Source organism: Falco punctatus, assembly GCF_963210335.1.
Source record: "Falco punctatus genome assembly, chromosome: 6".
Classification (NCBI taxonomy): domain Eukaryota; kingdom Metazoa; phylum Chordata; class Aves; order Falconiformes; family Falconidae; genus Falco; species Falco punctatus.
The window spans coordinates 65,260,643-65,279,744 of record NC_137585.1 but is presented as its reverse complement, the minus strand read 5'-3'; the positions used below and the strand labels follow the sequence as shown (position 1 = coordinate 65,279,744).

Sequence of the window (19,102 nt, the reverse complement as noted above, 5' to 3'; positions counted from 1 at the left end):
TTGTCTATCTTTTGTCCTTGCATGCATGCATATGGAGAGCTCTACCAGTGCAAGTCAACTGCCCAATCTCACATCACTACACTGAATTCACTGGGAACATGCAGCTGATACCAGCAGGACTGAGAGCCACATCCAGCCCTAGCATGTGGTTCATGCTGCTTATCTGCCATTGATGAGAATTTATCTATCTTCTGCATCTAAATTTATTCTGGATGTATTTTGGATTACTTCCTAGTATTTAGGCTTCATGTATATGCTCACTGAAGATATGTTGGAGAGACAGTAAGGTGTACACTATGGTGCATAAGAGCATAGGTTTGTGGGATTGAAACAGAAAAGTAGCTTTGTTGTTGTTTTGCTGGGGGTCTTTAATCAAAGGATTTGAACATCTACATTTTACTTCATAGCATTTTTATTGGTGTTTTTGTAGCAACCCAGATGTATCTGTATGTAACTGAGGAGAGCATTCACATATAGAGAGGTGTTATTCTGAATTTTACTACTCAAAATAAAAAATACAACTTTTCCTCTTTTCCAGTGCTGATTTTCAAAGTACTCAGGGAAACATTAGATAGGTATCAGGAGCTTCCTTAAGCACAGAAATGTCATCCTCATCCATTTGACCTGCTAAGGAATTAATCTCATATCATTGTAAGTTTGAGAGAGTTTTTAAGAAGGTAAATGCTTCTTTTTTTTTTTTTTTTTATTTCCCCCCCCCCCCCTTTAATAGCAAATACTATCAAGAATGTTTGAAAACTTTCAGAATTCCCATCCAAGTTAATCCTTTTAAACCTAGCTATGCTTATTAGCTTTCTTTGAACAGATAAGGCTTAAACAGATGTGTCATTTGGAGAACTGAAGTCAATTTAATAGCAAAGAAGGATACAAAATAGTGGCTACAGAAGGTGCAATATGGCATTTGATGAAATAGTGGTGATACATTTTTAAATCTCTTCTAAAACTATATTGTTGAAATGACAGAAATTACTAGTGAGCTGTTATGGTTTTAGGAATTATAGGCATCAACCTATTTAGTGGTGCTAAGAAGCAGCTTGAATCCCTGGCTGTCTCTCTCAAGTCATTTCTGATGGCATGGCAGCTTCTGCAGTTAGCTGTATCTGACGACAAGAAGTGCCTTGAATTTATCAGCCAGTGCATTGAAATGTAAAGATAGGAAACCTCCTTATCCATCTTTAGGAGCAGAAGGAAATTCTTAAATCATCTGAATTAAAATGGCAATTTTAATTGAGTTCTTGCCTGTATTTCATTGTATGTCCCCCCGGACAGTGGCAGCTGAGGAACACAACATCAACTCATTTGGATTGTCCTATTGTGCCGGTGGATGTGTCTGCTGTGGCTAGGCAGGGTGGTTTAACGGGGATGCATATAGCAAGTGTCTACGGAGTTGAAAGACATTTCATTAGACATATCTGCAGCATACATGAACGGCAGAACTTTACAGTGAGGTCACATCGTGCTGCATCGTCAAGGAAGAGTCAAAGGAAATCTTTCCACTTCGCTATACAAAGCTTATTTTGGAAGGGTATTTACAGTTAATATTCCAAACAGGAGGTTTTGAGTTCCAGAGACCTCTCTGAAAGCATGCTCTGGGAATTTAAAGCAGAGGCAGTTTTGGAAACAGGAGGTGTAGGGAGAGCTGGAGGGGGAGGTAGTGGCTGAACAGGTTTGATTTTCTGCCTATGGCTCAGCAGACACTTGGGGCCTGACTCCTTAGCTCAGCAGCCCACTTGCCCTGGGAGAGAGCTCAGTGGCTGCAAGGATGTATCTCCACCTCGGGGTCCCTCAGCAGTGCTACAGTGGGAGAAAGCAGCCTTACTCCACACATAAATTAAGTTCTTTGGGTGCAGCTTCCCTGCAATTATAAATCATCGTGGCTGCCTTAAAATCTTTAAGCGTCCTGCAGGCGCTGCGACCAACCAAACGAACTTTGTGTGTATTTTCCCAGCACTGTTTTATCTTTGGAAAATTCATCAGAAGCTAAGTTTCAAACCGTTCCTCTTTGCAAACCATCACGGAGGTAACCAGGGGGTTGGGGAAGGGTTAACACCTGTGCCCGAGCTGGACACTGTCCCATGAGGATCAGTCCAACAGATGAGGTAACAGGGTTTTGCTGAGGCAGAGGAAAGGGGTGGCTTAACTAGAGATGAACAGGAGCTGCAGCCAAATTTAAATTAATTAGCTTCAGCTAGACTGAAATTCTATTGTGAAAAGTCAATGGCTGGGGCTGGTAAGCAAACTTGGAAACACCAGGCTGGGAAGGGAGTGAAATACTGAGCGTGGATCTGACAGCCTTGCTGATAACAAAGCTTTCCACAGTTTGCAGCTGATGGTACGCTGGGATTTGCCAGAGCTGTTTCTGGGGCCATTTTTGAGTGACCAGTGTTGCTAAGCTCTAGTGGTAAAACACACCTGCCTTTGTAAATACAGCTTGAGAACTGGGGTGATCCTTGTGTTGTACAAATCCCCAGCACCTAAAATAAATTTATTATAAGTTGTTTTTTATTGCAGCTGCTTCTTAGCTTTTTTATTCTTTTTTTTTTTTTTTTTCTATTTCTGGGAGGAAAAAATTTAAATGTATACAAAATGCTACAAACATAAGCATGATCCCATGATTCATTTACTTTGCAATTTAATTTTTTTTAAGTCAGCCTCCTGATTTTGAGTGCATGAATTCACAACACTGTTGTGGGACAAAAGCTAACTTGGAATAAGCATGCTCGCCGTGACTGAATCTTTTAATATTAATGCTTTTAAGAAAAGCCTGGGCCAGATCCTCAGCTATTGTCAGTGGAGGAGCCACCATCAAAAAGAAGCTTCAGAGAAGTCAGCCATGCTACTCCAGTATGTGCCATTTAACAACTTTTCTCTGTAACAGTTGTTTATTTTTTACTTTTTTTAAAAAAAAGATTAAATGTGCAGGTGTAGTTCATATCCTCTAATTTTGTTCATCAAAAAGTCACATCTTTTTGCACATTGTGGTCTCCTAGGTAGTCAACAGAGAAAGCACCATCCCTTGAAGGACCTCTAAAGTCCTTGGAGATGTTCTTTCTCATCAGTTTTTGCAGAGGCAGCCTGAAGGACTGACTTTGAAAGATTTGGGCTTAATGGGAAGAGTGGAAAAAATCCTAAGAGCAGTATGCTTAAGAAAGCAAGCTGCAAATTTGGGAGGATCTCTGGAATTTGACCTTAATTCAACAAAGTGATCTAAATTCAATATATGAGATAATGTGTTGGGTACGAGCATTCATGCTTTGCTGGGCAGACATGGACCAAAGGTAGGGATGCCTGACTTTAGCTGAGCCAGACTTCCACTCATTGTTTTTGGTAGTCAGGGTGCTATTTTACCATGTACATCAATTTTGAAGTATAATTAAAAAATATAAGCAGAAGAGGTCACTGGTGCCTAGAAAGGTGACCGGCAGCAAAGGACTGCCAGTGCCAGCTCAAGGATGCTGTCTGCGTGCCAGCAGTGCTGGTGGGGTGACACAGGTTACAGCTGGCTGAGGGTGTAACACAGGCTCAGTAACATATAGTAGCACTCCCTGGGAGTGCCTGCTCTCTCCTTTGACAGACTAAACACATATGTCTCTTTAGCCACTTAGAAAAAGATGTTATGAAATGGCTGTAGAGACAAATGGGGTTTTAAATGGTTTTAACATAATATGACAATCTGTTCACAAATCCTGATGTGTTTACAAAACATATCCTTGCTGCCTAATACGTTTATTTTAACACTTTATTCAGGCTTAAATGCCATTTTCACATGCTAGGTTTGTTTGGATTTTGCATAAGGTTGTACCACTTATTCAGGAATGTCTGACAATAATGCAGCATTGGGAAAGAGTTCAACTTTTGTTTGGGTTGAATCCCATTCAACTTCTGTTATTCACCATTTAGTGCCTGAGTCATCAAATAACAAAACACAAGCATTAGGACTGTTTAGTTTCTGCTCTTAGCCAGAACAGGTGACCTACTCTTTAGCATGACCACAGGCAACAGAAGTTAGTCTCATCTGGACAGAGCAGGACAGAGGCTAAGTGATTTCCAACATAATCAGGTATTTTGCCATAGTGCAGTTTCATTCGGTTGGGAACAGATACCCACAATTTTCCACTTCAACATAAAGGTTTGGAACACTGTCGGATTGCTCTCCAGTTCTGTACTTTTTGTTGGTAGGGTCCACAGTACATTTTGTTGCTCTCTTTTTAGTAGGTGAGACAATCCTCTTCCATCTAGTCAAACGATTACTTGGCGCCAGCTGTGTTCATCTTTTCCTGGAATGATTTCAGCATGTGCCATACCTGTGCTCCACATCATTTACCCTGCAAATCCTCCAGCCACTATGAATGCCATGGAGTACCAGATGGCATCTCTTCAGCCACAAACATAATCGTTGTTCCATGCTATACAAGGGATTGTCATGCAGCAGCAAATCAGGTCCAGAATTTCTTCCCTCAAGGTGCTCAAGGGCTAGCATGTCTAAAGGATACAAAAACTGTGGAATGAAGATCATGTGAACATTTTGTTTCTTTGATATAATGAACTTCTACAGAAAGGTTAACCTAGCTTGTACTGGAGGATGACCACCGACCGCATGTCTGGCTGTCACAGGCTTTTTTAAAGATCAAAGCGGTCATGTCTGTTCAAGAACCTCTTCTAAGGACAGAATTGACTTTTGGCCTCATTCAGGCTTTGCATTAGTTTAACTCTTACAATTTTAGAGTAAGCAATAGGCAAGATGAATACAGAATTGAGAGACATGCTTCAATTTCCATATAGAAATATTTGATCATTAGCAAAGCAGAAGAAAGAGGGCAAACTACTGACTTCCTGATATCACCTTTCCTCTTATTATCCTCTTCTCATATTATGAATTTCTCTTCTGCCCACTGTACTAAGGAGAACAAACATTTAATAATTTATTTATTTTCACAGAAAAGTCGATCAACAGGTCATGACGTTGTCAACAGCGAAATAATAAGGGGTATTAGGCAGAAGGAAAGAATTTCCAGTCCTTACCACTTTCTAGGCCCTGTGTAATTTATATCATAGTTGATATGGTATATATCAAATATAACATTTAATATATCTGTTGTTGTGGATCATTTAAATCACATTTATCCATAACTCATCTTTATTGCTGGTGAGGAGTTTAGCTTTGATGCTATCCACTGGTAGGGATGTAGCCTTCCTTTCATCGTGTTTTTCCACCGGGCTATTATTATAAACTCCAAACTTACAGACTATATAAAGAACCCAATAATTGCAGGGCTAGACATTTTTTTGGCATTTAAGCTAAGGAAGTTCCAAAGGAATTTCATTGTTTTCTTCAGATTTCACCTAACCCAAGTCAACCTGCCCATCACTCATGTTAACATGGATTCAGTACAGCAAGGCAGCAGCAGCCCACACCACATATGCCACAGTGTATTATTCTTTCTAATCAAAGGGTTTGCTTTGGTTTCCAAAGTGTGGGAAACCTGACACAAGATGCCCATCGCAGATAGGGAAGGATCCTCTGCTCTTCAGCATAGTGTAATAATAACAACAACAATAACTTTGATTTTGTTTCAAGACTTCTCACTTGGGATCCTACAGATGTTCTAATATCCTGCCATGCCAGCATATTATTTTTGGATTGAATGACTGGACGAGCTTGATTTACATCTTATCACACTCTATAGTCCATAATGTGTTTTTAAATCATGTCTAAACAACTTACCGCAAAAGCAAAATTGGAGGCAGGCGGTGGGAAGTATCTTGAATAAGTTGAGCATCAAAGAGAGAAACCTCAGAGGATAAAGAGGGGTTTATTTGCAGCTGGCTGAGTCATGTTTCATGTGGGGTATGGTCCCTTGCTAATAATAAGCAAACTGCTAAAATACTATTCCATGCATTATTAACTTGTTCAGTAAGTTAGTATGTCCTGCACAGACATGTTCACTGGTAACTTCTTTTCTTTAATAACTTTTCCCCTGATAGCCTTTCAGATAACATTAGAAAATATCTTTTTTCCTACGCTTCTTCTGCCTTATGTCACACAGCCAAGCCTCTGAAGAGGCTTCCGTCATAGTGCCATGATGCAGCCTACGTGGTGTTTACAACTAGGAATTTGCAGCAAAGTGTCTTCAAAGAAAAGCGATAATCACACCAAGGGAATGACTGCATTTTTTTTAAAAATAACACTGGTAGGACTAATGAAGATTGTTGATTACTACTGTTTCTGGATGGAAAATGGGAAATTTTGGGGTAAAAACCTGTTTTTTCAGCAAAGGTTTTGTTTTCTTTGGAAAGTTCAGCTTCCTTTGTTTTTCTTCCAGGATGCTTTTGGTTTGATATGGATGTATTTATTTAGTTGTTGCTGTTGTTGTTATTATTATTTCATTTTTAATAGGGGGGGGGCGTGTCTCCTCAAAAGTTGTTTTTTGGCCAAAGAGGAAAGAAAAGGAAAACAATGTTAGAGAATAATGATTTATGCTAAATCAGTTTTGGGACTTAGTTTTCAGGAACAGTACTTCAACCTTGGAGAAAATTCTCACTAAACTCTCAAATATGTAGGCACATGGAATTACTAGTTAAATTTGGGGAAAACTAATTGATTTTTTGGCTAATCAGGCATACACATCCCAGGACAGGGGACAATGGCTGACCAGAGTTGTATGTGACAGAGTCATGGCCACTCAACTATGAAGCCCCTTCATCAGATTTGGTTGCATCTGCCCTGATAATACTGCAGTTTTATAAATGAAAATGTTTATTCATATGATTTGAGGGTAGGAAGGAGAGAGGTTTATTGGACACACTACACCTTAAAATGCTCCCTAGGATGTGGTTCTGCAGCTGTTAGGAACATGTGCTACTATTGTTCAAAGGATGCAGTTTAAAGAAGTGGTGAAAAAAAGATACATGACCCTTGGCAGAGAGAGTTTATCCCATTTGTATGAAAACATGCTAATCTTTAATGAATGGGAGCTGATGGGACCACCTCACGTTGGTGACAGTCAGAGACAGGGCATCATGCCCCTTGTGCTGTGGTGAGAATAGACCCATCAGTTTTGCAGCTCTTCAGACACGTGAATAAGTCAAACATTTAGGTCATCTGTGAGTCTCAGGCCACGAAAACAGATGTGCAGCCCAGACCAGGGCATGAAACGGTGGCCTGGGACTTACCTGCTGTCATCATCCCAGCATAATAGGACCAACAAAGCCATCGCTTTGTCTGCCTTCTGGCTTCCATTTGGGCCAAGGCACTTGCCACAACTGAGCCCCACAACATGTTTTATGTTGCACTCTAGAAACAACTGTCTTTGTTATGTAGTGCTGGTGCTGAACAGTGGCAGATTTTAAACAATATTATTATGACTCCTAAGAGACCACAGTCAGTGTCTTAAGTACACTGCCTGTAAGACTGTACTGTATCATAACACAGGTCATGGTTCTTCTCAGATAGCTGAATATAACTTAAAGTTTAGGGAAGGGGAGGGAAGTGCAAAACCTGATAAAGGGCAGAAGAAAAACAGAAAGGAAGGAAGGAAAAACTGAACCTGTGGTCAAAATGAGAGCTACCCCTGACACTGTCAGCTTTACTCTTAAAATAACCAGTAGTCCTGTATTTAGGACATTGTGGTTGGGATGGAACTGGTGAAAGTACCTGTACTGAATCAGGCAGAACAATTATTTGACCCTTGGCCTTCCCCGTCCACTGAAGGTTTTTTGACCCTGTGGATCCTGGTGGTTTTTGCAACTGGGGTACAGGAGTACTGAAGGATGATCCCCACCTTGATGAAGAATCCCATCCTTGCTAAAGAAAAGATTCCATGGTTCACATTTGTAAGCTGTGGTGTTTTCAGATGTCAATGTTTTCTGTTTTTAAAAAATAGAAACATTTGAAAAGCCTTTGTCTGTTTTATTAAATCCCAAAATGGGGGGGGCTAGGGGTGTGTGTGTGGGGGGTGTGAAAATGCAACAAACCAATCAACCAACCAAAAAAAAAACCAAAAAACAAACACCTTCCCATTTGAGCAATAGGACACTCAAGGCTCTTTTAAGCAGACCTCAGGTTTTCCATCACTGGCTGCTGGAATTGCTCACACTGGAACTACCCCACAGGACTTATAGCATCTCCTGAGACAAAGTCATGCTGCCTCCCAGCAGTGGACCTGTGGACTCTTACCTGCTAAAAGGGTGGGATTTGTCCTTAATTATAGTAACGTTCGCACTTCTCCTCTGAGGGTCAGCACTAGAGGGCAATACAGCCACACGCTTAGCCACACACCAGTGACTTTCAGTGGCCGGTGCTGGACGGCTGCTCCAGTGACATGAAAAGGGGAGGGTGGAGATGAGTTGTCAAAACCATGAGTCAGAGTGTAAACTGGTCCCACCTTAACCACACTGAAAATGCCAGTACTCTGCCATGCAGCAATTTACCTTATCAGACTACTATCAGGAATTAACACTGGGCAAAGCTGCAAGATAAATATCATTAATTCCATTAAAATAGATAGATAATATAATACAGAGAAGTTTCACAATGATCTTGGAAATTAAGAACTTGTATTGCATGTACACTACATGCAACCAGGAAATCCAGCTTTATTCTGATTAATTATTTTTTTTTAAATGGTTCAAAACTGCCCAAAAGGGTTAAAGTCCAGCTTGATAAACAGCAAGGGGGGGGGGGGGGGGGGAACAACAAACAAACAAACCAAACAAACAACCCCCCCCAAAAAAAAAAACCGACAAAACAACACTCAGACAAATAAGTAAAACCAGTACTACTAATGCCAGTCTGCTCAGGGTGCCATTCTGAACTTGGCCTTGCCCTCTACTTTACTGAAACTCTATACGTAAAAATGAAGAGATGGCTGATACAGGACAGGCTGAAAAGTTCAATCTGTTGGGACCAGGATTCATTTCAACCCACCAGTGTTCATTAATTCGCTAAGTGGTGACATAATTACAGGGCCAAGATCCTCAGGGACTGGGCTGGAGCTGGCTCCAGTGTGCTGGCCATCCTGCAGCATGCCAACCCGGCTTTAAGCCAGGCAATGGATTTGTAAAGAAATTGCTCAGCTCCAAGACATACTGAACATGTATTCTTGCCTGGAAATCTCTGACTGCCTCCCATATTAGACTGATTTTAAAACTCAGAGAAGACTGAAAAGAAATACAGTTGAAATCAGTGCTACCCAGCCTATGTTAACTCATAGCACTGCTTTTTCTCCGCCCCAGCATGGTAATGCTCACTTCATCTATCTTGACCACTCTACTTATAATGAAAAATAAACCCAACACATAGCAGACTAGTGAATTGCCTTTATCTAGTTATATTTCAGTACTGTTAACTTCTTGGTTGAGCAGGCACAAATCTCTGCATTTATATAGACATCAAGAATGGAAATTTTACACCATTCCGTCCGAGTATCTTTACATAGGTTCATACTTGTGGGCTCACCACGACCCAAAATCTTTTAAGAATTCACTAATAAAGAAATGGGGATTGGGACCTGCAGAAATGTGGACTTTTGATATCTTTTCCATGTTTGCGCAGTGGAATTGTGCCAGGTTTGCTACTCATTGGACTACATCTTTGTAACCGAGATGGGATTGGTCCCTGAATGAGTTTACTTTTGAACCTGGCATCAAGTCCATCAGCATGTCCAATATGCGTAGAGAAAATATAAAGTAACCCTTCACTTTGATTTAAGTAGCTGGGCCACTCTTTATTTTATGGTGTAATGCTTCTACAGCTTCTTGCTGGCTTTATGGCACCTGCAGCACTGCTTCACCACAAATCTCCATATTTATTTCAAATTAACAGAAACTCATCAAGGCCCAAAAGGCCATGAGTAGCAAGAAGCAGCTCTGGAATAGACATCCTGAAATCCTACCGTTTAAAGAACTCATTATTACTGAGGGAAAGCAGAAAAAATATTAAGTCAATATGGAAGAATCTTCAGAGACATATGAAGGCAGATCATTGTCTAGGGTGGTATGCAGTGGTGAGTCTTTTAAACATCTCCAGATCAGTCTAGAACTTTTGGAGCAACAAACTGGCAATAGATAAATTCATGTTATGAATTAGGTGGTTACTTTTAGGCACAGCTGACTGAGCATTGACATATGCTATCACAGAAAATGGTGGATTATTTTTTTTTTAATGCATGTTCTAAGAAATATGTTTTATAAGGTGGAAGTCCTGATTTAGTCAAACAAGCTGCAACACTCCTTTCAGAGGTAGCTGAATGAAATGTAAGGGCCTTCTTTGTATAGAAGGTCAGACTAGCTGATCCAATAGCCCATTCAGAGCTTAAAGTCTCTGGGAGCCTATAGTCTGAGCTACAGACTTAAGCCTCTTACTGAGAGTTGAAACAGTTTTGTATTGTCCATAGATCATGTATAGAGGAGAAAGCAGACCAGACAGTGAGCAGTGGGTTGCACGCACCAGGGAAGATGTAATTTGGAAAGAAATACATCCTTACACTGACTCATAACAGAAGTTTTATTATTACCTCTCCATGTGTGGGTATAATACCTTATTTAAAGTTGAAAATACCAGCTAACTAGAAGCAAAGATTACAAAGCAGAAAGACTTTAGAGTGGTTAACAAGATATCACACTAAACATCACCCTATGCCAGAAGATGAAAGGAGAAAATCAGCAGAAATTTAAGCACTTAAGAGTTGTTATTGTTGTTTTTAAATTTGCCCATCCTCAGTGAATACATAAGCACAGGGAGGTTATGCCATCCTGTGTTTGCTCATCCCTGGTCTTTGTCAGCTCACCTACTGCTTAGATACACTAGAAGCCAATGGCACCTTAAAAAAAAAAAAGGGGGGGGTGGTGGTGAATCACCTCTGATTTGCATCGAATCAAAGGAGTTTGTAGATATCTGAAGTTTTACAAGTGGGGACTTCACTTCAGTGATGAAGTTTCAATGGCTTATTTCCTGGTGCTTAGAAGAGATTTGTGCTGCACCAGTAGCTTGTTAAGTTGTTACCCTGTTTTGTTAGGTACTAATTTCTTTTAATGTGAGTTTACTTTGTCTTGCTTTGTTTGCTGTTATTTCTTGAGTGGGTTTGGTTATCTCCTCCTTAAAAGGAGATTTCAGACTGATAGTATTTACCTAAGCTAGCCATGGACATTATCTTAACCTTTAATGCATTTATCACTTGACAACTATTTGGGAGGGCGTGCTTTGTAGTGACTCTAAATAAATGCTTCTGAGTTAATCGGTGCAGGTGAAAAATTTCTTAAGAATGACGTGAACATAAAGGTTAATATCATCATATCAAATACTTTCTAACTAAAACATCAAAAATGTACACGAAAAGAGGAAAGTGAAAATAGTAGATGGACAGACTTGTGTGTGTGTGGGGGTTGTTTTTCCCCTAATGCTTGCTCCAAAGATCATTAAAGCCAAGGAAAGATCCCCTTTCATCGTGCTAATTGATTCCCATAAAAAACAAGACTCTTGTATATTTACTACTGTATTTGTAAAACACACAAAACGAGTAATGTGTACACAGAAAAAGCAAGGCAACAGCAAGCCCTAGATGCCTTTGGGAAGCTCAAGAAACTCCCTCCTTCTAGCTGAATATCCCACCATCCCTGCCCTGCATGTTAGCATCTTTTGGGGGTTTAACACAGCATGACTGTATCAACACAAGTGGAAATTGCATGAGTCAGCCAATTCAGGCCAAATAGAAAACACCAGCCAACTTTCATCTGAAATCTGAATTTCCATAGAGTTGAAAAACCCGCTCACTTCTCTTTCTTTTCTTTTTTCTTATTTTTTACTTTAATCTACACACTTCCCCCCTCCCCTCACCCAGCCACCACCTGCCCCCAGTTCCCTACCTTCATCACTTTTTTTGTGAGTTTCATTCTTGAAGAGTGAAAGAGCCTCGAGATGGTTGAATTAGGGAAGTTTTGTATAACATTTGACTGGGCAGAGCACCCAAGAACCCCAAATTAGACGACACCATGTTTCAATCTCAAAGTATATGTAATTACTAAACAATTTCCTTTTCTGAAAAAGCTCTGGAAAGTCATATTTTTTCATCATTATTTGAATCTCAGCTGTGTAAAAGAAGAATTGAGTGTTCCCAGTTGAACTCATGAGCATCGTCTAGCCCTTCCCTTCTTTCTCATCACTTTACTGCCTTTTCTAACGACTACATAGGCACAACAGTTAATCTTGCTTCTTTCACTTGGAGAACTTAGGATCAAAAGGGGCAAAAATATTAACATGTAACTTATTTAACAGCAGAAAATACATGTACAGGAATTCAGTAATTTGCCTGAAGTCACACTGGAAGTCCTTTAGCAAGACAAAGACTCAAGCCCAGACCTCATATCCCAGCCTATAACTCAGATTTTTAGGTTATTTATTTACTTACTTTATTCACATATTTTAAATGTAACAGCAACTACTTTTGAAAGTGCAAAACCACTGTCAGATAGGTTTTTCCTGGCTCTACTGTACATTTTTAAAATTGGAAGTGCTAGACTTCAATGAATTTGTGATTAGTATTATTATTATTTATTGCTGTAAACTGGCTTATGTGACACCATCTGAGATTGTATGATCATAACGAGCCTAAGCAGAGCACCCACAGTCCCTCCTACACAAAGGAATTAAAAATTTCTAAGAATCCAATTTCTAAGTATGATCTTTGGTGAATACCAAAGAAATATGAATCACCTGTCATGAGTCACACAAAAATGTTACAAGGCATAAAACAGGAGCTGTTCACGTGAAACATTTTGCATGAAAAAAGGTAGCCAGCTGACTAGGTCAGCAAAGTGACTGTGGGACCTGTGAATTTCCACCGAGATTTTTTTTATTTTTGCATGTGGGAAAAAAAAATATCCTTTGCTCAAGGCACTGATGCAGTGGGAAATGTGAATTGTGAGTAGCTGTATTTAAACCAAAGTCCAGCAAAAAAAAAAAAACAACAAAAAAAAAAAAACAAAACAAACCCACCCCTGTCAAGACCAATTTACCACACCACAAGCTTTTCAATGGATGTGAGAAGCAGGCTGATTCTGAAAACAAAACTGGTTAATAACAGGTTTTCTATTGCTTTTGCCACATTAATGCCATAGATCCAGTGTCTAAAAGACAACCAGGGTATCTGCCTTTAACCCTCTCCTTATTACATGATTCACTGTTGTGTCTACTCTGTATTTGGAGGTACCTGGGCTGTTTTTACAGTAGGTCTGTAGTGTGGTCTGTGCTGTGTGAGCGGCTGTTGCTGGTACCTACATGAGCCAGTTTAGAGATGTCTTGGGAATCTCCACCAAAACCACAGCCTCTTTGGGGAAGGCATGCCAAGAACATTTCTTTTTGGATTTATTCATGCTGCCTGCCTATAAGACAGAGAATTAATATCTTTTGTCAACACCATTTTGGAGACAACAAACTGCTGCCTGGTAAAATGGTGGGGCTTGCCCACAGTCAAACAGAAAGTCTAGGGACAAACAAGGAGCTGCCCCCAAATCGTCCCAAGCTTGCTCGAAAACCTGCTTTGCTGTCATAGCATCGTTATTGGATATTCCTGCACAGCAATTCCATGTAACTCTGGGAATATTTTAGCTATTCATGTTCTGATCAGGAGGTCTTAAAAGACCAAATTTGAAATTAAAAAGGCTAATCTCATAAACTCAACCATGGATAAAGGTTTGGTTCATCAAGGATGGTGTCTGACTTTGCCATTTGACAGACTGCACAAACACCAAATAGGGGCAACAGAAGTAATTTTACTTGTCTTGAAAGTCAGGGAAAACATATCAGCATTTTAAGTACACTGCATAAATGGTAGCTGAGCTGGTGGTCTGCTGGCAAATGAAATAAGAGAAAAGAGCAGGGAGGACATGACAGGTTCAACCAGACTGGCCCATATCTATGATGAAAAGAAAGGTGTTTGTCCCCAAAAAATGTTTAGGATAGCTGATGCTGCTCCATCAAAGTTGACATAAATGTAAGAAAATGGCAAAAATTTAAAATAACTTTCCAAAGCATCCTTTTTTATTCCCACTACAGTATTTACTTCTTCTTTAATATAGTAAATATAAAAGATTTTCATCCCAGAGGAAAGTTCTGGACAAGCTATGTTATGCAGAAACATTATGCTTTCACATTTCAGTCATCTAAATATTGTTTTTGGGATTACTCATGGAAACTTCACAGTGGAAGAGGAAAGGGGAGGGGAAGCTGCATGGGGAAGGGAAGGGGGAAAGATCCTTTATTAAAGCTCCATTAGCTCCAGAAAGGAACTCTGAAGTGCATGAAAAATATTGTGGATGATTCAAAGACATCTCTAATTTGGGTGTCTGTTTTCAATGTCAAGTTTCCTCCTAACCCCTATCACATTTTTTTCCTCCTTTTTTTATTTTTTTTTTTATTTCTGCAGAGGAGGATAATGATGATTTCAGAAGTGGGGAAAAGATGGATTGTCTTTATATGAACTGTAAGTGTTGGGTAAGGCAATTAAGCGGAACAGAAAATAACTAGGATTAAAATCCTTTTTTAGATCCTGCCAGGGCTGAAATCGTTGTCACACGGAAGCTGTGTTTAAGCTCCAGCAAAGTTTGGGTGAGGCAGCTGTGAAGATGACTGTCTAATGACTGTAAAACCTTCAAAATGGCAAATGGAGGGGAAGTCTTGCTGTGAAGGAAGGGCACCTTCTACCCCTGCCCCCGCCCCCCCCCCCCCCTTTAATGTCAGATGCTAACTGCACACCTGTGATAAATATAAACCTACAGCTGCCATTTGGGTCGGGGAGCCTCAGGATGAGTGGGCTGGTGGGGACAACAGCTCTCCTCACCCCACGCGGGCTGCTTTCAGCTGGGGTTTCAGCTCGCAGTTCCAGTGAAAGCAGGTGGCGGGGCTGGGGTGAATCACTGAACTGGCAATGACTGAGTCAGGGTTGAGGAAGGGGTTATTACACAACTTTCATGTTTGGGGTGGAGAGCGATGGGTGCTCAGAAAAAAGCAAAGCCACACAAACTCACCTGCTGCCGAGGAAGGTAGAAGCCTTAACACTTTGCTTTCCCTATCTGCCCTCCCAAAGCTGGCAGGAAAGCAATGCATAGCGGAGGCTACAGATTAAAAGAGAATATGTGACATTACACTGTGGTTTGTGTGATGCTGCTTACCCACTGCCATCAGACTGGACCTCTTTGCTTTAGAGAAGCAGTTTTAGCAGGCTTCAAGCCACGTGGAGTGAGAAAAATCAGAAAAACAACCTGTCGTGCACATGCACAGAGGGAGGAAGCCGGTTTGTAAAACCACCTCCCCTCTGAAGCCGGGTGCAAGCTGCTGCCAGAGCGGCTGCCCCTCCAGCTACTTCAGAACAGATCCATTTTGCAGCCCCAGGTGCAAGAACCCTGGATGCTGCAGCCCTTCCTCCTTGCCTTTATGCTCCCACAAGACCCAAGGCACCAGCTCCCCTCTAACCCTCCCTGCTAGGTCAGGATGACAGATCTAACAGGAGTAATGACAGCTGATGGTATAATTAGAGCAATGAATTAAGTGTGGGAGTCCTGCAATTTGAGAGGTAGCTTGTGACCTCTGGGTAGTATCATTGCTGATGCGTGCCCTGGGACACCCCGCTGCAGTCAGTGGGGTGGCATGGGCAGTGAGTGAGGGCACATTTCACCCCTTTCTGTCAAAAACACTTGATGTAGGCACAAAAAGACGACGTTCACCCTGCCCCACCGTTCATAAAAAAAAAGTGAATTTTACATTGGGCTAAGATATTCTTGCTCTAGTGGCAAATAATCTGCTTGGTATTTTTTATTTAATAGTAGTACGTGTGTAATATTTCTAAATTGTGTAGTATTTCTAAATTGCTTGTACCCCAAGTTGTGTGATCAGACACTAATAGACCTCGCTATGACCTTGTTATCCCCAGGCGGCAGCCTGAACTTACGGACTGGCTTCTGGTTCTTAAGATCACCACGGTTGTGTACATCGCCTTTGCTGCTGACGGGATCAAAACAATTTTTTTTTCCTCGTGTTACACAGTGAAATTTCAGACCCAGAACTTCCTGGCATATGCTTCTGAGGAGAAAGTGGGGAAATTAATCTGTTCTGTTTGTTCTGGCTTACATATGGAAACATCTGTTAAACTGTCTCTGATTGCCTCCTGGCTGCATTAAAAGTGATGACAAATTTTGCCACTGATTACTGGGTATGTTTCATACTTTTTGCAGACAAGTTCTGAGCAACGCTCACGGCCACTGTACCTGGTGGCTTGACAGTGTACAAAATGATGGGGATTAGATCTGCTGATCAACCGTGTGCATTGTATTGATGGGCTACCCCACAGCTATACATCAGCGCAAAACTGTCAGCTTTCCAGGAAGGTTCCAAATATCTATGCATTTATATTATATCATTTATGTATATATATGTATATGTCTGTATATATATATATATATATATAAAATCTTTATGTATAAAATACATATTTTATATCACTACTCATACGTGTGTGTGTGTTTATGTGTATATCTATGCTTGTACCTTGCCTCTGCGTTGGCTTGTTGACCAGAAATTGATTTAAGAAATAGAAAAGGATTTGAGCAGAAATCCTATTGCTGAACACAGCATATCGGTGCTAAGCAAATAGCTCCAAATAGAGATGCAGAAAGAAATACTCAACCGAGTAACCCTGGCAAGGACTGATCAGCACTTTGCTGGGGAGATGGGCCAAGTTCAGCAAGCCGTGATGACACCTCTCCCAGGAATCAGAAGATAACCCCTAGTCCAGCTGGGTCCTACGAGACCAGAAAGTATTTACAGGAAGGTGAAGATTTTAAGGCAGCAAGAAATTTCTTGCAGGTGTTTCTGGACTGGGGAAAAAATCTCCTGAGTATCTGAGCGAAGCAGAGAGAAAAGCACCCAGAAGATGGAGGAGGAAGAACAGAGGAACTAACAGGCTGCAAGGCTTGGTTCTGCACTCCTGATTTGGTTCAGTACCTATTGCCGTCGGGAAAGGACACTGGCGGGCATCATGGGGCAGCACTAATCCTTCCCCAGCTGCTGAGGCAGCCCGGATTGCAGAGAGCATTTAAGTGGGCCAAGTGTAATTACCTGATTGGCATTAAGTAACAGTGTAATTAGCACTTTTTGGCACATCGTCCTCTGAACATATGGTATTCAATGCTTTTTGAAATAAGATATTTATACGACACTCCCAGCAATGCCTGTAATGATGACTTTGAGGTTTATTTTCCACATTTTACAGAAGTAGTGCTTAGATTAGGGGTGCTGGACAGCGGGGATTTCTACTGTACAGGAAGGTTGAGTCAATGGGCTAAATTCTGCTGACTGGTGTAAACTGTGGGTAGCATCGAGAGCTTTAGTGAGGCAACTTTTGAGGCTGTAGTGGTAAAAGACAATGCATTTATGGCTGATTAAGGAAATTCTTTTTCACATGTGGAAGCTGGGGAATTCCTTACTGCACAGCAAAACTGAAGCAATATACAGGAGAATGGCTCAGGATTACCGAGGGAAATTATTTAAACATAAACTATTGGATGTTTAAAATGAACCAGGGAAGGAACTACATTTTTGTTCTGCAGCTGTTTGCTTGGATCTAACAATTTGATCCAAGGTTTCATAACTTGAACAGTGTAAATACACTGCTTCAGTGCATTTGCTGCAATTCTGCAATTAGTTTCTAGTAAAAGAGTGTCTCAAATCATCACCAAAGGTTCCCATTTGCCAATAAGAGGGTAGAAGTAACACTTTCAGAATGTTATGATTATTCATGCTGTATAACCCCTGATTTTTAGCAGAGATGCTTTGCATAGAAAAATATTGCTATCTCCACCCACAACTGCTAAAGGTTAAGAGGCAAGTTTCCCTTAGGTTGTTTAATCACAAGCTTTCTGCCAGGCTTCTTGTATGTTCCATGGTAATGGCTGGTTCTGATCATGTGCTGGATCAAGCTTCCTTTCCGGAGGATTAGGAAATGTGATGGTTTTCTCTTGTTCCAAGAGAAATGAACTCGTTAGGCATTTGGCAGAACCCTGTGGCTCACCATGCATCACAACTTTTGGTCAGTCATTGTTCAATACCTGTCTACGAAATGCTGGGGGAGGAGGTGGGGAGAAATGTAATAAACTCCGTGCTTTCTCTGCAAAATTAAATTATTGCAGTGAGCTTTGGATGACGTTAAGAAAGTGACACAGTGAGAAATATAACTTTTTTCCCTCTATTGCCTTGAGTCAGTTGATAATTCACAGCGGTGAACAAAAGAAAGCCAGTGGATAACACATGTTAGCAAGGTCTCTGCAAAATTACCATTCGTATTAGACTTTTTTGTTATCACTAAGATCCGCTGCCAGTTCACATTAAAATTCAGAGTGCTGACAAATGCATTTCTCTTAACAAGATCTTTTTACTTTTTCTTTTTACTAGGCAGGAGCAAGGCAATGACTAGCAAGCAGAGCTCTGGACACTCCTGAAGGTTGTTTTTTGAGGGGGAAAGTTGTTATCATTTCAGGACAGCTACATCCAGCTCATGGGGTCAGAGAGTCATGTAACCATCAGCATGAAGAATTTACTCATGGTCCCTCATACCACCGGGGAAGTGGAGGCATCACCTGACACACTGCCCTGTTCCTTCCTCTCCCCCTTCCCACCCTCCCCCTGCCACTGCTACCCAGCACAGGCTTTCTCAGAAGGGGGTTATTATCATGACTTTGCACCTGGGAGTCCAAAAGGAGGTTGAGGCCCCACAGCAATGCAGATTGTCCCATCCCAGACAGGGGGTTTGTGCTTCAGCTGAACTCCATCTCCTGAGCTCTGCTTGCTGGTCACCAAAAAAGGTCTAAGGCAGAAGAAAGGTTGTTTTACTATTATTATTATTATTATTATTATTATTATTGTTATTATTATTACTACTGCTACTACTGCTGCTGCTGCTGCTGCTGCTGCTGCTACTACTACTACTTTGGAAAAGGTGTTGTAATGGCCATAAAATGATGCTGAAGTAGCCACCCATTGCAGCTGGTTTCCTTCTGGGGAAGATGTATAGTTTTCCTATGCCTCTGTCCTGATCCT

At 40.9% G+C, this 19,102-nt stretch overlaps 1 long non-coding RNA gene across 1 annotated transcript in view; it reads right to left on the bottom strand.

Moving 5' to 3' along the window:
* Positions 1-715: 715 nt before the first annotated feature.
* LOC308065768 overlaps positions 716-19,102 on the bottom strand; it is a 57,499-nt gene continuing 39,112 nt past the window's right edge. Inside the window, exon 2 of the long non-coding RNA XR_013928915.1 lies at positions 716-18,869. This is a non-coding gene — a long non-coding RNA (uncharacterized lncRNA). The remainder of the gene's footprint in view (positions 18,870-19,102) is intronic.